Source organism: Eulemur rufifrons, chromosome 20, assembly GCF_041146395.1.
Source record: "Eulemur rufifrons isolate Redbay chromosome 20, OSU_ERuf_1, whole genome shotgun sequence".
Taxonomy (NCBI): domain Eukaryota; kingdom Metazoa; phylum Chordata; class Mammalia; order Primates; family Lemuridae; genus Eulemur; species Eulemur rufifrons.
The window spans coordinates 43,695,717-43,715,967 of NC_091002.1; positions in this window are offsets into that span (position 1 = coordinate 43,695,717).

Consider the following 20,251-nt stretch of genomic DNA (forward strand, 5'->3'; position numbering starts at 1 on the left):
GACAGAGGTAGAAGCATTGGGCTTGTCCTCTTGCCACTCTTGGAACTCTGCCACCACCCGGGTGAGCCTGAGCTAGCCTGCTGGAGGAGGGGACGCCGTGTGGAGAGCCCAGTGCCCGAGCCAACAGCCCGCCGGCCTCCCAGCAGCCCCAGAAACCAATCCCACGCTCACTAGTGAGTCCCCGCCAAGGTCAAACAAGCCTGGCCCAGGTCAGCAGGATCTCCCAAGCCCAGTTGCCGATTTACACGCTCATGAATGAAATAAAAGTTCATGTTTTAAACCACGGAGTTTTGGGGGAGGTTTGCTATGCAACACATGCTGACATAGGTCCGTAGATGCTTGCCTGAAGAGAAATACTGTCAGAGTCCAACTCCCTGGTGGCCAGTTTTTTTTCCTGGTTATTGTTCTTAATTTCAAGCCCAGAAGGTTTAAAGTCCTCAAGTTCACGCCTTGGTTTTTCCTTCCCGTGGTGTGCAAATATATGCTGAACATTTGCATTTTTATCCGTCTTTCTATATTTCCTTGCCAGGTTTTCATGAGAGTGTTTTATAATTATTAGTATTATTTTATTGTCACATATATATCTCAGTTAATACCGGCATGATTGTTCTTGCTGTTGTAACCTGAATTAGGAATTTTCACAGCTGGGTATTGATCATTCACGTAATTGTGTGATGAAGGAAATACAATTCCTTCTCTGCTGTTGAGAAATCAAAACAGTGAGGGGAAAGGATGAGAAAATAAAAAAATCAAAACGTGGTATTTTAAGAGGCACTGTCTTTATTTTTTTTCCCCCTTAAAAAAGAGAAGCTATTATTGTTTAGGGAGTTTCTATTATAATAAATATCAATAAAATTGTTTGGGAGTTCGAAAAATACATGCTTATTTGAAATGATCTCCAGGTAAAGTTTTATAAGATTACTCTTGCTTTATGATATTATGTACATTTTTATTACATTAAAATATAAATTATATTACATAGCATTATAAATTGTTATTAAAATGATCTGTAGCGTAACTAGCAGGGAACTTAAATATAACTGTAAAAACTGAAATAAAAATCTATTAATGCAATAAACCTACTTAATAAAAGTTACTTTCATATTTGAAAACAAAATATTAAGGCATGCTTCAGATGTGAAAGTCAAAAATGAGGGAATAAATTAGTGAAGGTTAAGAACCTTATAGCAGCTGACTAACAAAGCTCTAGGGGATTATAAAATTTCATGCTCTTGTAATAAAAAGGATAAAGGATTGGGTAGAAGACCACTAAAAGTTAAAATAAATGAACATAAAGGAGATGAAAAAGTCCGACATGAGTGAGACCACTAATGTGTAAAGACTAAAGAGATGGTATTAAAGTGTTAGAGGCTGGAATTAAATGCAAAATGAATTCTGGTGGTAGATTAATAGAAAATTATAAAGGTAAATGAGTTCGGTTTCATGGTTTCAGAAAACTTTATATATCTCATTATTTTTCTTAGCACTTAAGAAGAAGCGGAGTAAGACAAATTAAAATCTGGCATAAACCATATTGGAGTGGGTAGAAGTGCCAATTATCCCACAATGCTATTCCTCCCCTGTTCCTTATAATTGACCTTCAGTTGTTAAGTGACACGTGGCAGCTCTGAATAAAGCAAAATTTCCCATATTCCCTTGTTGATAAGTGGGACCATGAATCTAAGTTCTTGGTCAATTAATCATAAGAGGAAGTGACAACTTCTGGGAAATGTATCGAAAAGGAGGTGGTGGGTGCTTCTTTGCCTCCTCTGGCTCCTCCTTCCTGATGGCTGGAATGTGAATATAATTGCTGGTGCTCCAGCAACAATTTTGGCCCATGAAGAAATCATGGGAATGGAAACTATACCTGGGGGAATAACAAAGCCGAGGGGGCCTGGAACCCTGCCACTAGGTAGCCCCCGTGTTGACCTTGGGTTCCTAGTACCAGACTTAAGAAAATTCACTCACCGTTATTTTGGTTTTCCTATCCTTGCTGTCAAATAATAATCTTAATTAAGACAGAGTGGGCTTCTACTATGTCCAGGCCTATGGTGAAATGCAGTATGTAACAACACCAGCTCCCAGGTTAGTGCTGGGGGCTGCGGGAGGGCTTTGAGGATGTGACCACTATGTTCATTGGTGCTGATGCTGGAAACAACAGTTCACTATAAGCCAGGGTTTGCTTCAAAACTCAGTACAAGGGATATTTAGAGGCAGCAACCTGGTGGTGGTGGCGGTATTTGTCTTAAAGCTGGATTTGCACCAAAAGAACAACACATTTAGGTTGCATTACAGATCGGTATAAATAGCTGCTTTTAAAGATTGCTTTGCATCATATTTTCTTACGATTGGGAAAGTGTCAATTAATGAAAACAAAGATGTTTTACTACTGTTTATTCGTAGTGCCTATTGAGGAAAGATAACAGAGTTTATGTGGGGGAGGAAGGCTCACACCCTCCATGAACTCTGCCCCCTACCCCGCGCCATGTCTTTGCCCCTCCACAGCTATAAGCACATGTCCTCCCATTTCTCTTTGTGGTGACCTTTTCCAAGTTAACCTGCCATAACAGTTGAAATGGCACTCAGTTGCTCTTAAGGCCATGTCCAGTACCTTCGCTATAAGTAGCATTTGCCCTTGGTCCAGAGTAGATTTTCCAAACCATTGGAACAACTGCTGACCTATATAGAGATTCTTATGGTCTGAAATTAATAATGGTAGAACTTTCTGAGAACTGTGGAGAAAAGTACCTTTTGCCTTTTAGTGCCTTGTCCAGGAAGCCTTCATACCTGTGCGCCTGCCCTCTGCAACGCCGGCACCTGCTCTGGGTGCCCACGGCACACTCTTGCCTTATGCTGACCTCTGTCTTTGCACATGCTGGGCTGTGTTCTGGTTTGTCTCTCCCCTCTTCCCTCCTTTCCTCCTTTCCTCCCTCCTTTTTTTCCTTTCTTCCTTCTTCCTCCGTTCTGCAGTATTTATTTAGCATCTTCTCTGTGTTAGTCCTTTCCTAGGCACTAGAAAAATGGCAGAGAACAACATACAAAAAACCAGTGCATCCTTTCATAGTTTCACTAACTTGCTGGTCCCTGGAATGCCCTTAAGGAATAGTCATTTATGACTTTTGAAGGTCCCGTTTCAATTCAAGTAAGGTTGGGGCACAGAAGGGAGCCCCTTAGTCTGCTAGAATCCAGATGTTCATGATTCTTTTTTTTTTTTTTTTTGAGACAGCGTCTCACTCTGTTGCCCAGGCTAGAGTGAGTGCCGTGGCGTCAGCCTCGCTCACAGCAACCTCAGACTCCTGGGCTCAAGCGATCCTCCTGCCTCAGCCTCCCGGGTAGCTGGGACTACAGGCATATGCTACCATGCCCGGCTAATTTTTTCTGTATATATTTTTAGTTGTCCATATAATTTCTTTCTATTTTTAGTAGAGACGGGGTCTCACTCTTGCTCAGGCTGGTCTTGAACTCCTGAGCTCAAACGATCCCCCCGCCTCAGCCTCCCAGAGTGCTAGGATTACAGGCGTGAGCCACCGCGCCCGGCTTGTTCATGATTCTTGACCATGATTCTTCTCACATACCTGAAATTCTCTTGAAATTAATAATAATGACAAAAACAAAAACAACTACAGATTTGCTTCTGATGACAAATACAATGTGAACAAGAAAGCCTCCAGGTGATCGAAGTATAATAGAAGGAGCAATCAGACAGAAAAAAAGTGGTTCTTAGATAGGAAAAAGAGTTTTAAAGTAAATGAAGGAGTAGAAAAAAGTATTTGAATGATGGATCTATGACTTGGTTTCTAAAATTATTTGGGAAACCCAGTCAGGGCAGAAATGACATTTTAAAATAGAGATAGGTAAGCAAAGACTCAAAGAACATGGGATAAATGGAGCATTTGGAATGTGGAAATTCGCAAAGGACGTATCCTTTAATCATTCAGGGTGGGCTAGATTATGCAGCAACTAACAACCCCCAAGTGTCGGTGGTTTAACACTCCAAAGTGTATTTCTTGCTCATGCTGTCAATCCAGCCAGTCGTCTGTGTGGGGTGGGGGACACTCTGCTCATAATAGTCCCCCACAAACCTAAGTTGAAAGAAGCAACACTTCAACACTGACTCTTGTCACTGCAACAGTGGCCCAGAACATGGCAAATCACACATTGCCCCTGGAAGCTTCCACTTGGAAGTAACACTTGTAACTTTTGTTTATATTTCATGGGCTAAAGCAAAGCACATGGTCCTGCCTACCCTGAGGTGGGCAGGGAATTACGATAGTACCACATACCTGCCAAGCAGAGCCCCAGAACTCACTGTTGAGCAGCACCAATCTGTGTGCACTTAACACTTAGGATGCCAGTCTTGCCATGGCACAGGAGCACCTGAAAAACAGAAACCCCATCACACAGATTTCTGAATTGTCACTGTCCATCAAAATGGTTGGCAACGTTGTAGTTTTTCCATAAATGTTTGTTGTCCCGAATTGATCTCTATTCCACATGCTTCCCCACACCTCTCAAGATTTATTGGTAAATTTTTTACCCTTAATTAGTGAAAAAAGAAACTCTTTCTATGAGTTTATAAATTATTTACCCTACAAAGCCCTTCTGAGCTTCTCGAGCACACTGTAAATAATTTACGTTCATACTTGTGTGATTTCAAATTTGTTTATTAATGTTATCTTAGAGATAGAAAACAACCTAAGTGAAACCACCCTAACCTATTTTGCAGATCATTTGGAATAAGAAAAAATAAAAGCTTTTCTTCCCGGGTGGAAATGTTATTGACCCACCATTAGTAGGGTGTGAAGGCCCAGATCGTTTCCAATGGTCAGCAAATATTTCTGCTGGTCTAAGCCATGACATTCATGCATTTACCATTTATTGAATTCCCACTATGTGCCGGGTAGTGAACTAGCACTTAGTCGATACTGCTTATTACTGGACCCTTCTCCCCAACTTCAGCTTTGTACCTCCAACTGCCCTCTCCATATCTCCACATGGCTGTATCTGTTAAACACCACAAACTTAACATGTCCAAAACAAATCCCCTCATTTCCAGCCTCCTAACTCCCAGCTCCAGAAACCTTTTCTCATTTCAGTAACTAGAGACTCCATGCATTTTATCACTGAAGTCTTAAACCTTACATATGGCCTTGACTTTGTGCCTTCTCTCACACCCCATATCTAATCTTATGAAGATTTGTCAGCCCTGTCTTCAAAATATATCCAGAATCCAACCACTTTTTACCATGTTCACAGACACCACCAGAAGCCCATCTGTCATGACTGCTCATCTGGTTTATTTGTAACAGTCTAATCAGCTTTCCTGTTTCTGCCTTTGGCTTCTACACTCTACTTCTGCTGGCTATCAAAGGAAACTTTTTGAAATGTAAGTCATCGTCTTGCCCAAACGCCCCACTGGCTCCCATGTCATGCCAAGGAAAAGCCTAGGCCCTCCAAGGACAGCCGTGAGGTCCTATGTGAACTGCATCCCGGCCTCCCCAGCGGCTTCTGTGATCTCATCTCCTGTCCCTCTTCCCCTCGCTCACTCTATCCCAGCTATAGACAGCTCCTAGCTTCCTGTGAACATTCCAGCCTGCCCCATGCTTGCTGTTTCCTCCCACCCAGATGGTTTCCCTTCAGATAGTTCAGGGTCTTCTCAGCTTTGTATCCCCAGAACTTAAGACCTTCCAAAGTACATATGAGGTCATTATGTGCATTGACCTTTAAAACTGAATCTGAAAACATGAACTGCATTTGCCCTTAAGGATCCTGCACTGACAATACCCACCTAAAGGCAATACTAGGAAAATCAGGTAAAAAACTGAGCAGGGTTTATTTTTTTAAAAAATAGCTGTTGTGAAGAGCTCAGAGAAACATCAAAAGTCAATTTTTCAACAATGTGCCACTCTTCAGGTCAGAAAAATTTAATTTTAGGAAGAATAAAGCAGGGATGGATTGAACCCTGTCGGAATGATTTGGCTGCAGAGTGTTTTGGCTGCAGGGGATTTAATAATCAGAGGACACGGCCACCATGGCTGAAGTGTCCAGCGTTTACTGAGCTAAGGGATGCGAAACACTGGGGCTTTTATGCAGTACAAGGATGCGCGTTCTTGGTTTTAGTAATATAAATGCATTTTAATGAGTACTAGAAAAATATCAGATTTCCCTATTTAAGCTCACACTATCATAAGTTTCCTGCGTCAATGCTTTTATTTAAGAAAAAAGTGAATCAGGTCAAGGAAAAAATGTAAAGAAAAGTAGTCTCGGTGGTGTGTGGATGACTGGTATAGCAGTGACCGATGCTGGGCAAATATTTATTTTAAGGAATTGGACCGGCTATCTCGGCCTTTGGATCCAGGTGCTTGCTCTGTTGTCCTTGTTAGAGTCAAGGCTCAGCTGACAATGACCAACCCTCTTACGTTTGAATTATGCAATGCCACTCCCTCATCACAGCTGATTGGACAAAGGGTGCTCGCCTCATCTAAGCTGGGCCAATAAGATTCTGCCTGTCAGGAGTTTAGCTCTGGGATCCAGGGAGACCCAATGAGGTTCTGAGTATGGTTTGGACCGTGAACTTGGTTGTTTCGGGGTTGCCATATTTTGCTATGTGAACTGAGGAGCTAAGATAACTAGGAGATATGTAAGGGAGAGAGGGAGTCGGGGAGAAACATGAAATGGACGCACAGAGAAAACTATTAGAGAAATGAGAGACAGAGGCCCTGGTGACTTGTTCTCCAGGTTACAGGGCCCGCCTGGTCTGGCTGCATTCTTAACACCAGGTTTCATGAGACACCCTGTCATCCTGGTAGTAGGTCTCCACTTGCCAACCCATTTCACCCCCAGCACTTTTTTCTTAGGCTTCTTGGAGTTATTACTGTTCCTTGCAGCAAAAGTCCTCTATCCCATGACTACTGAGCAGGCTCACCTTCTGTGGGCCTCGGTCACTTCGTGTGCAAAAGGGCAGAGCTGGCTAGAGCTCCCCAAAAGGCGGGGCACACACCTCTGGAGAAGGATGGTAAGATCCTAGATAATATTTAGATCCAACATCAAATAATATGGAACTGCGTAGTGATTCCTTCTGTAATTGTCTTCCGATCCTTCCAATTATATATCATGGAGGAAGCCAGTTTGATTCTGGTATTTTTTAAATGCTTTTCTAATGCTTGTTAATCTCTCTTTTTTATTAAAAATAACAAACAGAAATAAGACTTCACATTGGGAGCTTTAAAGGCTATAGGATCCAGCTAGAAATTGGTATATTTTTTTCCATCAAATTTATTTTTTACTGTTATTTATCATTCAAACACTTATCTTAATTCTGGTTTTTCATTTATGATAGTGAGATAATTTCCTTTAAAAAAAGAAACTTAAAAATTGAGTAGAAAAGCCAGCTACTCTTTACAGTGTAATTCCAATAATAAATTTAGAATAATGGAAATAAAAAATTGACATTTGGTAGGCAAGAGTCATCAATGGATGCTAAAATCAGTGGGAAAAGTTAAGGTGAGAAACAGGATATTTACATAGTCTTATAGTCTAAAAGGATCTCCCCAGAAGACACTTCCTAGTACCAAGGAAGAAACGGCAACTTTAGTGGAGAGGCTGCAGACACTGCTTTTACCACGTGACCCAAGTTCATAGTCCATGAGCACTCTGGATACAATGCACAGACTACTGTGGCATTCTTGGCAAAAATGCTTGATTTCAGTCTAATCTTGAGAAAACATCAGACAAACCTAGACTGAGAGATATTTTACAAAATAACTAGCTAGTCAATGCTCTTTAAGCATGTCAAGGTTCTAAGAGACAAAGAAAGACTGAAGACCTGTCAGAGATTGGAGGAGCCTAAGGAGGGCATGATAATGGCATGAGTCCTGGATTGTGTCTTAGTTTGGATACTGGATCGTGTCTTGGTTTGAATCCTGGCTTGGGTGTTGGTTTGGGTCTTGGTTTGAATCCTGGCTTGGGTGTTGGTTTGGATCCTGGGATGGGCGTTGGTTTGCATTCTGGATTGGGTCTTGGATTAGGAAAAGAACATTGGTGGACACTTGGTGATATTTGAGTAAGATCTGTACATTACTTAATAGTATTATGTTGATGTTAATTTCCTGCTTTTAATGATTGGACTACAGTTATATGAAATGGAAACATTTGGAAAATCTGGGTGAAGAATATTTTTGGAACTTTTTCCCTCTAAGTCTGAAATTATTTAAATATGAAAAGCTAAAACCCTAAAAACTACATTTTTTTTTTTTTTTTTTCCTAGATCAGTGGTTCTCTAATGGGGACAATTTTGCCTTCTGGAGACATTTTTGGTCATCACCACTAGGGGAGGGGTGCTACCAGCATCTAGTGGGTAGAGGCCAGGGATGTTGCTAAACATCCCACAGTGCACTGGATGCCCCCACAACAAAGAGTTGTCTGGCCCTGATATCATTAATTCTGAGACTGAGAAATGCTGTTCTAGAACAGTTCAGTTTTTAAAGACTGTATACAAAGAAGGAATGGTAAGAGACTAATAGTATAGGAGTTATGTGACTATATTGTGCACCTGGCATGCAAGTGTCTGAACCTGATTAGAATCTGATCTCTGTGTATCCATCTGGGTCTAATGTTTTGGATTTTGTGAGTTCAGGGGCAGTGCCATTCAAGGTTAGAGGTGCCAGGTGGGAAGCTTTGTGACCGTGCACCATGAGTGGCCCTCATTAGTAAACTATTTTCTTTCTTTCATCTGGTCCAAAACAAGCACATCAATCTGACCATTTCTAATGAGATATGGGATAATACTGTGTGGACGAGACTTGCTGTCAGCCACTGCCTGGTGGGCTTAGGGAAAGAAAGGATCCTTCATTAATTAACCTTCACTTTCTATGTAGATTCACTCATTGAGATGCAGGTAATTAAACCAAGGTCATTTCAAGGACTGACAGGGAAAAAACAGCAGTTGGAAAGTGGTGGAGTTTTTTTGGGTAGAGGACTTTAAATTCTATTTTTATCCTTGTGCAGAATTGTGGAATCATCTTTTCTTGACTTTTAAATAATCTAACCTTTTTTTAGTGGGAGATTCTTAAATTCACCTCAGAACCATATCTCAGGAATTTTTAAAGATTTAGGTTATAGATAACCTCCTGTGGGTTTCAAAAATAAATGTTAAGGCAAAAATTTAATTTAGGGAGGTAAACCATATAAAGGAAAGGAAGTAGAATTATGTTGGAGAGAGGAAATACACTTTTTGGGGGGAGGGACATGAGGAGGAGTGCAATTGCATAAAATCTCTTAGTTTGATCTATGCATTTCTAGATTTTTATTGCTTATAATATTTGGCCTTTATGATATATTTAGTGGTTAAGAACATATATTTAGAGTTAGGTAGATGTGATTTCATATTCTAGCTCTGCAATGGACTTTGACCTTGGGTAATTCACTTCACTTATGTGACCTTGGTTTCCTTATCTTTTAAATGGATCTAATGCTGGTCCTTATTCCCCATATTGTTGATAGGATTCAGTGAAATATGGCCAGTGTAATAGTTAGCAAAGGACCCATGCTCTGGGTGCTCATAGAGATAATAGCTACCTCTTAAGTAATGTTTGCTATGTGCCAGGTGCTAATCTAAGGGCTTTACTTAGATTAAACTACCTAACTCAGAAGTTAGGTAGTTATTGTGTGTGTTTTCTAGGTGAGGAAACTAAGACACAGATAGGACAAGTACTTTGCTCTGGGCAACACAGCCATTAAGTAGCAGAATTGGGGATTGAACCCAGGCAGTCTGGGTCTAGAGTCGACGCTCTCTACCACCATACCATACCATCCCCACATGTGAATTGTTGGCTCTGATTATTAATATCATCCCACATTGTGCCTTAAAATACATTGCTAAAGCGAACCCACTCAGTAATACTTGCCTCTTGAGAAAAAAAGTGGTTCTTGGGTGGTAGAACTAATGAACCTTTTGAGGCCAACAATAGCCACGTCACAAATGCCAGGGAAAAGCCCATTTTACTTTACAAAAAATTGTAATAGGTGTTGAGGTGCCGCGCCACCTTGTGGTAGGCGGAGGCATGACAGGTCAGCCTTGGCGGCCCTCTGGCTTTGCCGGGGACTCCCTGGTTCTTTGCTGCCTCCTAAAATACATGATGAGTGCCATGCGCACTGTCTGGGGAATGGGCACGCTTGGAGCTCTGACTCGGGGGGATGGGCGGTACATGGGCAACGTATGTAACCTGAACTTTTGTACCCCCATAATAAGCTGAAAAAAAAAAAAAAAGATGTTTGCCATGTCCTAGTCTCAAAGCCATTTCAGAGTCGACGGGAATGTATTTGGAATTGAGGTGTTACCTTAAAGTTCCAGGATTATGATGGAAGCCAATAGTTGGCTTGTTAGTCTCCCTTAAAGGCGAGTGTATGAATTTCTCAGTTTGCCTTGCTAAGCTCTTCACCTTTGGCCATAAAGACGAAATGCTTAATTTGTTAAACATATACAGAATCAGGAGTAGGGCCATTCGCTATATCTAATATTGCTTGCAGTTATTAAAGTCAGTTTTTATCTGTTTAAACAGGTCATAAAAAAGTAAAATCTGAAATAAAGGACCAACTCCCTCCCTTCTGTAATATTTAATACGTGCTCAAAATTCTGATTAGGAATCAGTGCAAACGGGAAGAGAGAGAATAGCTTAAGAGGCAGAAATAAAGTTTCAGTCTGACCGTCATTTGTGCTCTAGTCAAGGTTGGTCAACCTTTAAACAACGCAGTGTTTTTCATGAACTTGCACTAAAATCATATCAAATCAGAACTCTTCTGCACACACCCAGGGACGTGCCCAGGTTGTTTTCTAAAACTGCAGGCTCACTTCTTCCCCCTGACTGCTCCTAACCATATGTGAGCTGAGGAAATGCATCTGATTTACTGCATTTTTATTTCTCTTATTCTTTTTGCTATTCTCACTCCTTTCTCGAATTCTCCCATTTTATGATATCACGAGGTGCAAACAGTCCTGCCGGTCAGAAACTGAAGTAACTCGGCATGGACTCTTTCCCTCTTGTAACATAAATGGGAACTCCTTGCCTTTTTGGAGATATACTATTTTATTTTTTTAAAAATTAATATATTTTATTCATTTAGAACTACTAAGAGGGCTGTGGCATGATTTTACGACAAGTCAAGTTGTGGAGACAGGTATGGAACCCCTTGTCCCTCCATTTCCAATGTTTTGAGAGCACCAGTGTTAACAGCGTGACGCGTGTGGGTCTATACTGCTGTCTGTGCTACACAATGACACACAGGCATGTGTGTGCACATTTAACCTTCTGTAAAGGGACAGATAATTATATATCTCTCCAATCTCTTTTTCATAATTTTGAAACCCAAAAGGGTCTGAAAAAACCAGAAGTGTTTTCATAACTCATTTGGAAGCAAAACTCATTTCTGCGTCTGCAGTGATCAGTTCCCTAGTGAGCAACATCTATATAGTTCCTAGTTATTCCTTTCTTTGTTTTGGTCACTGTAGATAATGCTGCAAAAAAATAAAACAAAACCCAAAAAACCAAAAAAACATCTTGAGGATATTTTCAATTCAGCTGAGTATTTTTTTTAAAAAGTCAGGTTTATAAGAGGTATGATTTACATACAATAACATTCAACTCTTTTAGTGTATGGTTCTGTATGTTCTGACAAATGCATATAGTCATGTAACTACCTCAGTAATCAAGATATGTAACAATTCCATCATCCCGGAACAAATTCAGTTTTGCTTAATATCTTCTGTTTAAAAAGGTAGCAACTAAAAAAACCATATCAGTGCAACATTTTAGGCCATAACCACGTAAACTACCCCCCCACCCCCCAAGATTAAAAGAAAAATCCAGCCAAACTGGAATGGCTCTTCAATTACTCTCGAGTTTTTAAACCTTTGCCAAAAGTGTTTGAGCTTAATTAAGTTAAAATATTTCAAAGGGAGCCCAGTTGTAATAATTTGTTTATAATACAAGCTTCTCTTTGATCATGCATATTCACTTTTATAGAAACCCTGTTATCATTCTTGGGATAAGGGATAAAGTAAATTAACTTTGTGTTGGAAAAAATACAGGAAATTAAAGAAGTACCTGAGGTGAACTGCCTTATTAATAACAGAAAGATGTGACTTTATTGAGCCATTGGGCCAGTGGGGTAGGAACATAGGAAGTCTGTGGGGGAATGGTGTGAATTGCTTAGATATTATGGATACAGTTTATTAAAAAGATAGCTTTAAAAAATGCGCTTAATATCTCCCTCTTTCTGGTCCCAGCGTGAACCCTCCTGGTTCTTGACAAACGTTGCCTTGAGAAAGTGAAGTTGGCAAACAGTGGTGCAGTACTCTTTCTTAATTTGGCTGGAAGTAACTGGGGAAGGATTTGACATCTGTGGTGTTGAGCATCTCAAGCCGGAAGACATTCAGTGCCACTTTTCCAATTCTTCCATTCCAAATATTCTTATTTGCTTTGAGGAATGGGTATATATTTACTCTCCTTGTATTTAAAAACCTGGGTTTCAGGCTCCCCCCTTCCCTCCTACTATTTCCTCTCTTTCCTGGGCTTAATTTTCTTTTCTTTTGACAAATTATAAGCATTAAAAAAAGATAGCTATATTAACATTAACTAAAGAATAGTTGGAATGCTCAGAGGATTCTGGGCTGAAGCGAGCTAGGATTTGCATTAAGATTTTGTCCCCATAAAAGCAGCAAGCCACTTGGCCTAGCTGCTGGCATCTCCTTGCTCTTTCTTTGGGATGGCACGCCAATCTCCCTGCCCTCTCCCCTCACCTCCCGTGTCTCTCTCTCTCTCTCTCTCTCTCTCTCTCTTTCTCTCATTCTGTCCTTCTAAAGGATAAAATATATTTTTTTACTTTTATATCTTAAAAAAAAAAAAGATCAGCAACGAGGTGTTGTAGAGAGAGCGGGAGTTTTTTTTTGTTTTTTTTTTGCAAGAAACCTAGGTTCTGATGTGAACTCAATCACTTAAAAGCTGTGAACACTTTGAAATTTTACTTACCTTCTCTGTAACTCAGTTGACTTTTTTCCCACAGAATTATTGGAAATATCAAGAGAATTAAGGTATGTGAAAGGACTTGGAAAACTGTAAAGTACTTGTCTAGTATAAACAATGGAAGAAGTAATTGTGGAATTTAAGTGATAGGATTTGTGCTGCTTCCTGGGTCCACCCCTCACTAGCTACTTAACCTGTGTAAGTCGCATATTCTTTACAGGTGAAATGGGAAGGGTACCTTCTCATTGGGTTATTGTGGCTTTAACAGAGTTAATGTAGGTTAAAGTGCTCTGTAAATGCTAAAGCAGGGATTGAAAGACTTTTTATGAAAAAGGTCAGGTAGTAAATGTTTGAGGCTTTGCAGGCCGTATGGTCTCTGTTGCAACTATTTAATTCTGCCATTTCAGTACAAAAGAAGCTACAGAAAATACATAAATGAGTGGATGTGGCTATATTCCAATAAAACTTTATTTATAAAAACAAGTGGTGGGCCAGCTATGGCCTACCTGCCATACTTTGCTGGGCTCCTGTTCTAAAGCATATGATGCAGTTTCATTAAGTTCTAATAATGGCTTGAAGGCTGCCTGTAACTACTATTCATTTATTTAGCCTCTCAGGTTGTTACAGGGAAAATGGGGTGGTGATTATGAGTTAATAGCGTGTGATCTCAGAAGACAGTGTGGTGGGAAATAGAAACTGCTCAATAAGTGGTATGGGGGCTTTGAAGGAAAAAGTTAGTTGAATCCATATCTCAAATGTATACACAAAGAGAATTTACAAATGAATGAATGAATGAATTATAACTAAATTAACATTTTTATGTTAAAAAAATCAAACCGTAAAAGCACTAGAAGAAGCCATGAGCTAATTGCTTTGTGACCTTCGCTTGAGAGCAGACATTTTAAATGTGACTCAAAATCCAGAAACCATAAAAGAAAAAAATTGAAAACTTTAAGCATATTATTAAAAATATGCATGATCAAAAATACTAGAAACAAAGTAAAATGTCAAATGACCAACTGGGGAATATTTCAACTTATATCACAGACAAAAAGTTAACTTTCTGCTATATGAAGAGCTCCTAGAAGTTGATAAAAATATGATGAACAACCTAAGACGAAAATGGTTAAAAGACATGAAGAAATGATCCACAGGAAAAAGAATACCATAAAGGGGAAACCAGGAGAATAGAAGCTAGTAACAGCCCTGAGATTGTTGAGCCACTGAATTCTCTGGCTCTGGAAGGAGCTACCTGGAAACTTATTGTTACAAAATAAAAATGCCTATCATCTGAGCAATTTTATTTCTGCCATTCTGTTGTTTATAGCCCAAATCATCCTGATATAGAAATTAATGGCCAGGAGCCCTTTCTCCAATATTAGGAGATTAAATAAAGTCCCTGGAACTTAGATTCTTTCCTTCCCCCAAAGAGAAAGCAGTAGAGAATCCTGAAGTAACTGAAGTTACACCCTACCCCCCCACCTGGACATATGGCATATGCTACTTGAGTGTCCTCACAACATGGCGTCTGGCTTCCTGCAGAGCAAGTAATCCAAGACAGGCAAAGGGGAAACTGCAGTGCATTTTAGGACCTAGTTTCAGAAGTCACACACCTTCATTTCTACAGTATCTTATAGGTCATATGGATCAGCCCCATTCAGCACGAGAGGATACCACAGAAGGCAAGGATTACTGTGGGCCATCTTGGCACCTGGTTATCACAAACAACTAGATTCCACTGTTCTCTTATTGCTCTGGGTTAAGTTCAGTTACAGGAAAATAAAGAAAATTACATCCATATCTGAGATTGGAAGATTTATACAATAAATTTCTTTCAGTAGGCTTGTGCTAGGAGCTGGGTCTTAGATAATTAGGAAGTGAATACATCTTCTAATGACAGTCTACTGTGAAAGTTCTGTGAGTTTTTGTTACAACCAAATTCCTATGTTTTGCTAAGTAAGCAGGGAAAAATTTTGCATCATACTTCCCTATTTTCAGAGCTTACGCTATCAGGCTATCTCACTATCTTATAAACACAGGGCCTTGGAATCTCTAAGCGAAGCCAGACCGCCCTACTCATAATTTCTGGCACCCTCTCTACAAATAAATGATTGACCAGTTAACTCTAGAAATTTCCATGTTATAGAGCTAGGTGGGCCCAGGTCATTTTTTTCTTGAAAAATTTTCACGACAGGTGTTACTGTCACCCAGTGCAGCAGTTGTGAAAAATCTCAACGGTGCTTTTGTGACTCATCTGGATTTAAGCAATGAGCATCATGGTGAACTCACAGGCAAGAATTAATTGCAAAATGTGCCCCTGAGTAGATAAGTAAATGAACTTGCTATATGGGATTATAAGTGTTAAAGCAATTAAATTTTAGAGAGCATCTGTCAAAAATAATGATTTCTGTTTTCAAAGTAGTTAATATTAAGACATTTTTAAAAGTAGTTAACAGCAGGACCAGTAGTCTATTTGGATGGATTCAAAATTGTGTCAAGACAATTATTATCAAAGGGTTAGAAGACCCCTTCCTCATTTGTGCTGTAACATTTATTCGTTCCTCCAACAATATTTATTGAGGACTGACTATGTGTCAGTCACTGTGCATAGGCGTATACATATAGATAGACCCCAAATGACTTTACATAATTAGAATAAGTAGGACAAAATTTATATTAAAATAAGAGGGGGCCAAGAGTATGGGAGAGAGTTTTAATAAAACTGTTTGCTTTTTAAACTACTTGACATTATTTAATTCTTCAGAAGCCCATTTCTAAAAATCCTTTTTATTAGTTTTTAGGGGAATACAAACATATATACGTATATACATACATACACGTATGTGTTTATAGTATTTTTTCCATATAATTGTGTGCATGCATTGGTTTTATGAAAAATTAGAAAAACAAAAAAAGGAAGAATACCATGATATTTGCACATAATATCACCATATAGCCATTGTTAACGTTTTATTTTATTTCTATTTAGGTTTTTTTCTTATCTTTACAGAAATGCATAAAATTTAACGCAATTAGCATTGTACTAAATTTGTTATTTTGTGAGCTATTTTTAAAATCAATAGCTGTAACAATTTTCCAATGTCATTCAGTGGACTTAGGATGTTTTAAATGTTTTCATTAACTAATTTTGTTGGTTGTTGCCACATCTTCACTGTTATAAGAAATAACTGCAATAAACGTCCTTGTAAATAAGTCCTCGTTTGTGTTGGGCAAACACAAGGTTCTAGGAGTGTCTATAAATATTTTAATATGTTTTAAGAACAGTGATAATTCTGACTCCAGTTTCTATTTTCATAAGCAGAGTGTGAGTACGTGTCTCATGGTGGCACTCTCATCCTCACCCTGATAATAAATACCATTTTTTGTTCATATTTGCCAATTTTATTCATGTTCTTTTATTTTGCAATTATTGACTACAGATAGAATTGAACTTTTTTTCACTTTTATTGGCCACATGTGTTTTTTCTTTTATGAGTTGTCTGTTTATGCTCTGCACTCATTTTCCAGAGGGAGGTATTCTTTTTCTTGTCGATGATTAGTAAGTATCTTTTTGAGACAATTATGACTTTTGTCACATATTTTACAGTATCATCTAATACCTGGCAGTTTACATTTTATTTTTACTTATGGTATCTTGACATGTATAAATTTAAGTTAATTTAATTAAGTTACACAATCATAAACTTGAAAATAAATTAATTAAATTAAAAGTAAAAAAAACCCTCAAAATTGTTTTGTTGAATGGATTTAACTTGAAATTGCGTCCTCTTCCCAGTTTGCCTGGACCCATTTGTTAGATAATTTATAATTTCACATGGACTTAAATGTCACCTCATTATACCTTATAAACTGTCACCTTGTATGAGTCTTTGTGTTCACTTACTACTCTTCTATTTAAACAATATCCAGTCTTTGCTTACTGGCTTTTTCTTCTGAACTTTTTTATTGGGCTCAGAGACCTACTCAAATTAAGCTGGGAAAGGGGGAATTTCTTAGGAGGATAATGTGGTTTGGGGCTGGAACTGAGTGGTCCTGACCACGCTCCTCTTTCTCTCGTGGGTCTCAGGGTCCGTCTCTTGGTGGTCCGTGACCCTTATTTCTGCCTGTGGTTGGCCATCTCGCAATATTTATTTTCTCTCTGCTTATGTAATAGAAACATTGTCTTTTGACCTACATTGGGTTGAAGAACTGATTGTAGCAGGAGAGGGGGCAGGGAGATGAAGTGGGGGTTTACTACAGCTTCTAGAAGGAGAAGACAGTACCTTAGAGAGAAGTGCAGCCACAGAGACAAGTGCTAGAAGGATTTGAGACACATTTTGAAGACTGGAAATTTGAGATCAATCCTAGCAAGACTTGCTGGGAGATAGGAAATGGAGGATGAGGGAAAGGGATGGATCAAGATTTTTTAAAAAAATTCCAGAAGTAATGCCTATTCACAGTAGAAAATTTTAAAATATAATAAAAGCTTAAAGTTTAAAAAGCCCCAAATCCCATTATAAATGTTTTAGTGTATTCCCTCTCAAGCTTTGATATATCAATGAAAATAGAATTAACTTTCTAACTCTTGGTTTGAATTGATTTAAACCAAATTTGGAGGGTGGATTTAGGATGACTTCTCATAAAAGAAAGGCTATCTACTATTTACAAAAGCTACTTTTGAGAGACAACTTCAAAAAACAGGTGAACATCCTGTGTGGGGGCTAAATGAGCAATGTCTATCTGTCTATCTATGTATCTATCTATCATTTATCTATCTATCCACACACACATTTTTTTTTGAGATGGGATCTGTTCCATTGCCCAGGCAGGAGTGCAGTGGCACCATCATAGCTCACTGTAGCCTCCACCTCCTGGGCTCAAAGGATCCTCCTGCCTCAGCCTCCTGAGTACTTGGGACTACAGATGTGAGTCACTGAGCCGGCAAGATCTATATATTTAGGAAGATACTGTGGATAGAGGAAACAAGTGGCTCCAAATATGGGTCCCTTGTTGAAGGTCTCCGTTAGATACACACCTATGCTCTGTGTCGATTGTTTCGATAACACTTTTCTTACCTGGGCTGCCCTATAGGATGCTTACAGGTGAATGGAAACCAGGGTTTCTTAACTTAATAGTTTGCCTAACACTGGTGAGGTTATATAATTTACTTACATTTGTCCTTCTGTCTCTGTAAATCTCTTCCCTTTTCTATTTCAATATTGAGATAATCGTGTGTGTTAAAGCCTGTATTTTTCATCAACATTACATCACAAATATTTTCTGAATATCGCTGGCATATTCTCAACATTTATTCTGTATCTAGTCAATTCACTAAACTTTTATTTCTAATTGTTTTTTAATTGGTCCTCTTGAAGTTTCTAGAGAATAGTTATATAATCTGCCAATGCTTTTGTCTTATACTTTCCAATAATTATGCTTATAATTATTTTCTACTAACTTTATTAGCCACTTTTTTCAGAAAAATAGTATTGGCAAGAAGAGATGCTTGCTTGCTTCTTTCTCTCTCTCTTTCTTTCTTTTTTTAAATGTTCCTGCTTCTGTTTTTAATAGGACTGCTGTTAGGGTTTTAAAAGTATGATCCTTATGTTGACTTGAGGTAGATATTCTTCATTATGTTTTAGAAGTTCACTTTTACCTCAAGTTTATTGAGTGTTTTGTTACTGCTCAATTGGAAATTAATCTTGAATTTTATCTAATGCCTTTTAAGATTAAGATGATTATGATTATGGTGTTTTATGATGTTTTTCTGGTTTACATTCATGTTTTAAATTTATTTTGAGCTCCAAGAATAATGGTTTTTGGTAAATAATAATTTTTATTTTAAATATATAAATTCATTTACAAAATGTCATTGACTGTCTTCTATACTTCAGACTTTGTGGTGACTACCTAGGATACAACAGTGAACAAAGTAGACAGTTATTTCCCTAATGAATTTAATACTCTAGTGGGGGAAACAGAAAAAAAAAAGGTGTGATTTTTGATGTTTGTTGGTTTCTTGGATGTGATTCCACATGGCCAAAATTCTTTTTAGAAGAATAAAGTTCTAATTATAAAATGGAAGACAGTGGGCTGATAAGATTTAACACAGAGGGTCTTGCTTTTAAAGCAAGTGGCTTTAGAAATGAACTCACCTCATGATGGAAAAGACTTATTTAAATTTAAATTAAATATTTTCAGAGACAAATATATGACTCCAGGAAAGGGAATGCAATCTAAAGTTCATTACTTCACTGATGTTCAAGGTTCATTGATTTCAACCAAGTTAGCATTCCTGTTTTGATGCTTTGGCTAACTCTACTTATGATCCTGTTGAAAGCACACATGTCTCAAGAAAAAGAGGTTTTGTATTTTTAACGCAAATGATTTCCTATTAGGAGTTGACTCCTATTCCTAGATCCCAACATGATAGCCATTGCTAGTTGCTTAGACATTACCTGTATTCCCTTCTTGTGCACTAATAAAACCCTGATTTTCTTGGGGAGGAAATATGCCCAACTAAAATACTTACATCCAAAACTTAGTTGCAGCTGGGGATGGTCAATTAACCCAGTTTTATTAATATCTAGTGACATACAAGCAAAAGGGCTTCTAAGAAAAGTTTTGCAAAAAAGATTTAGACTTGGATGGCACATTCTTTTTGGCTCTTGCCCTGTCCCCTTTCTCTTTCCAGAAGACAGACATGATGCCTGGAGTTTCAGCAGCCATATTATAACCATGAGGATAATACATATACTCTAAGAATGAAGAAGCAAGGTGTAGAAGAACCTTGATCCTTGCTGATATGCATGTGCAGCAAAGGCAGCTTGGAATTGTCTACCTCTGCGTTTCTTGTTACCTGAAAAAAAATAGACCTTTTTGTTACAGCTAAAAACTTTTCTAACCAATACATTGGCACTATTTAAAAATGAAAGAAAGAAAATTCTGCCACAAGGTGGAATCAACTCCATCAAGGCAAACTTTGTTGACAAAATTGACAGTATGGTAGTGCCCCTTATCCACGGGGAATATGTTCCAGACCCCACCCTCCCTCCCACTTGTGGATGCCTGAAACCATGGATACTACCAAAACCTATAGATACTATGCTTTTTTGATCTGATAACCAAGACAGCTACTAAGTGACTAATGGGTGGGGTACGCTGGACAAAGGGATGATTCATGCCTGGGGTGGGACAGAGCAGGGTAGAGTGGGAAGGTGAGAGATTTCATC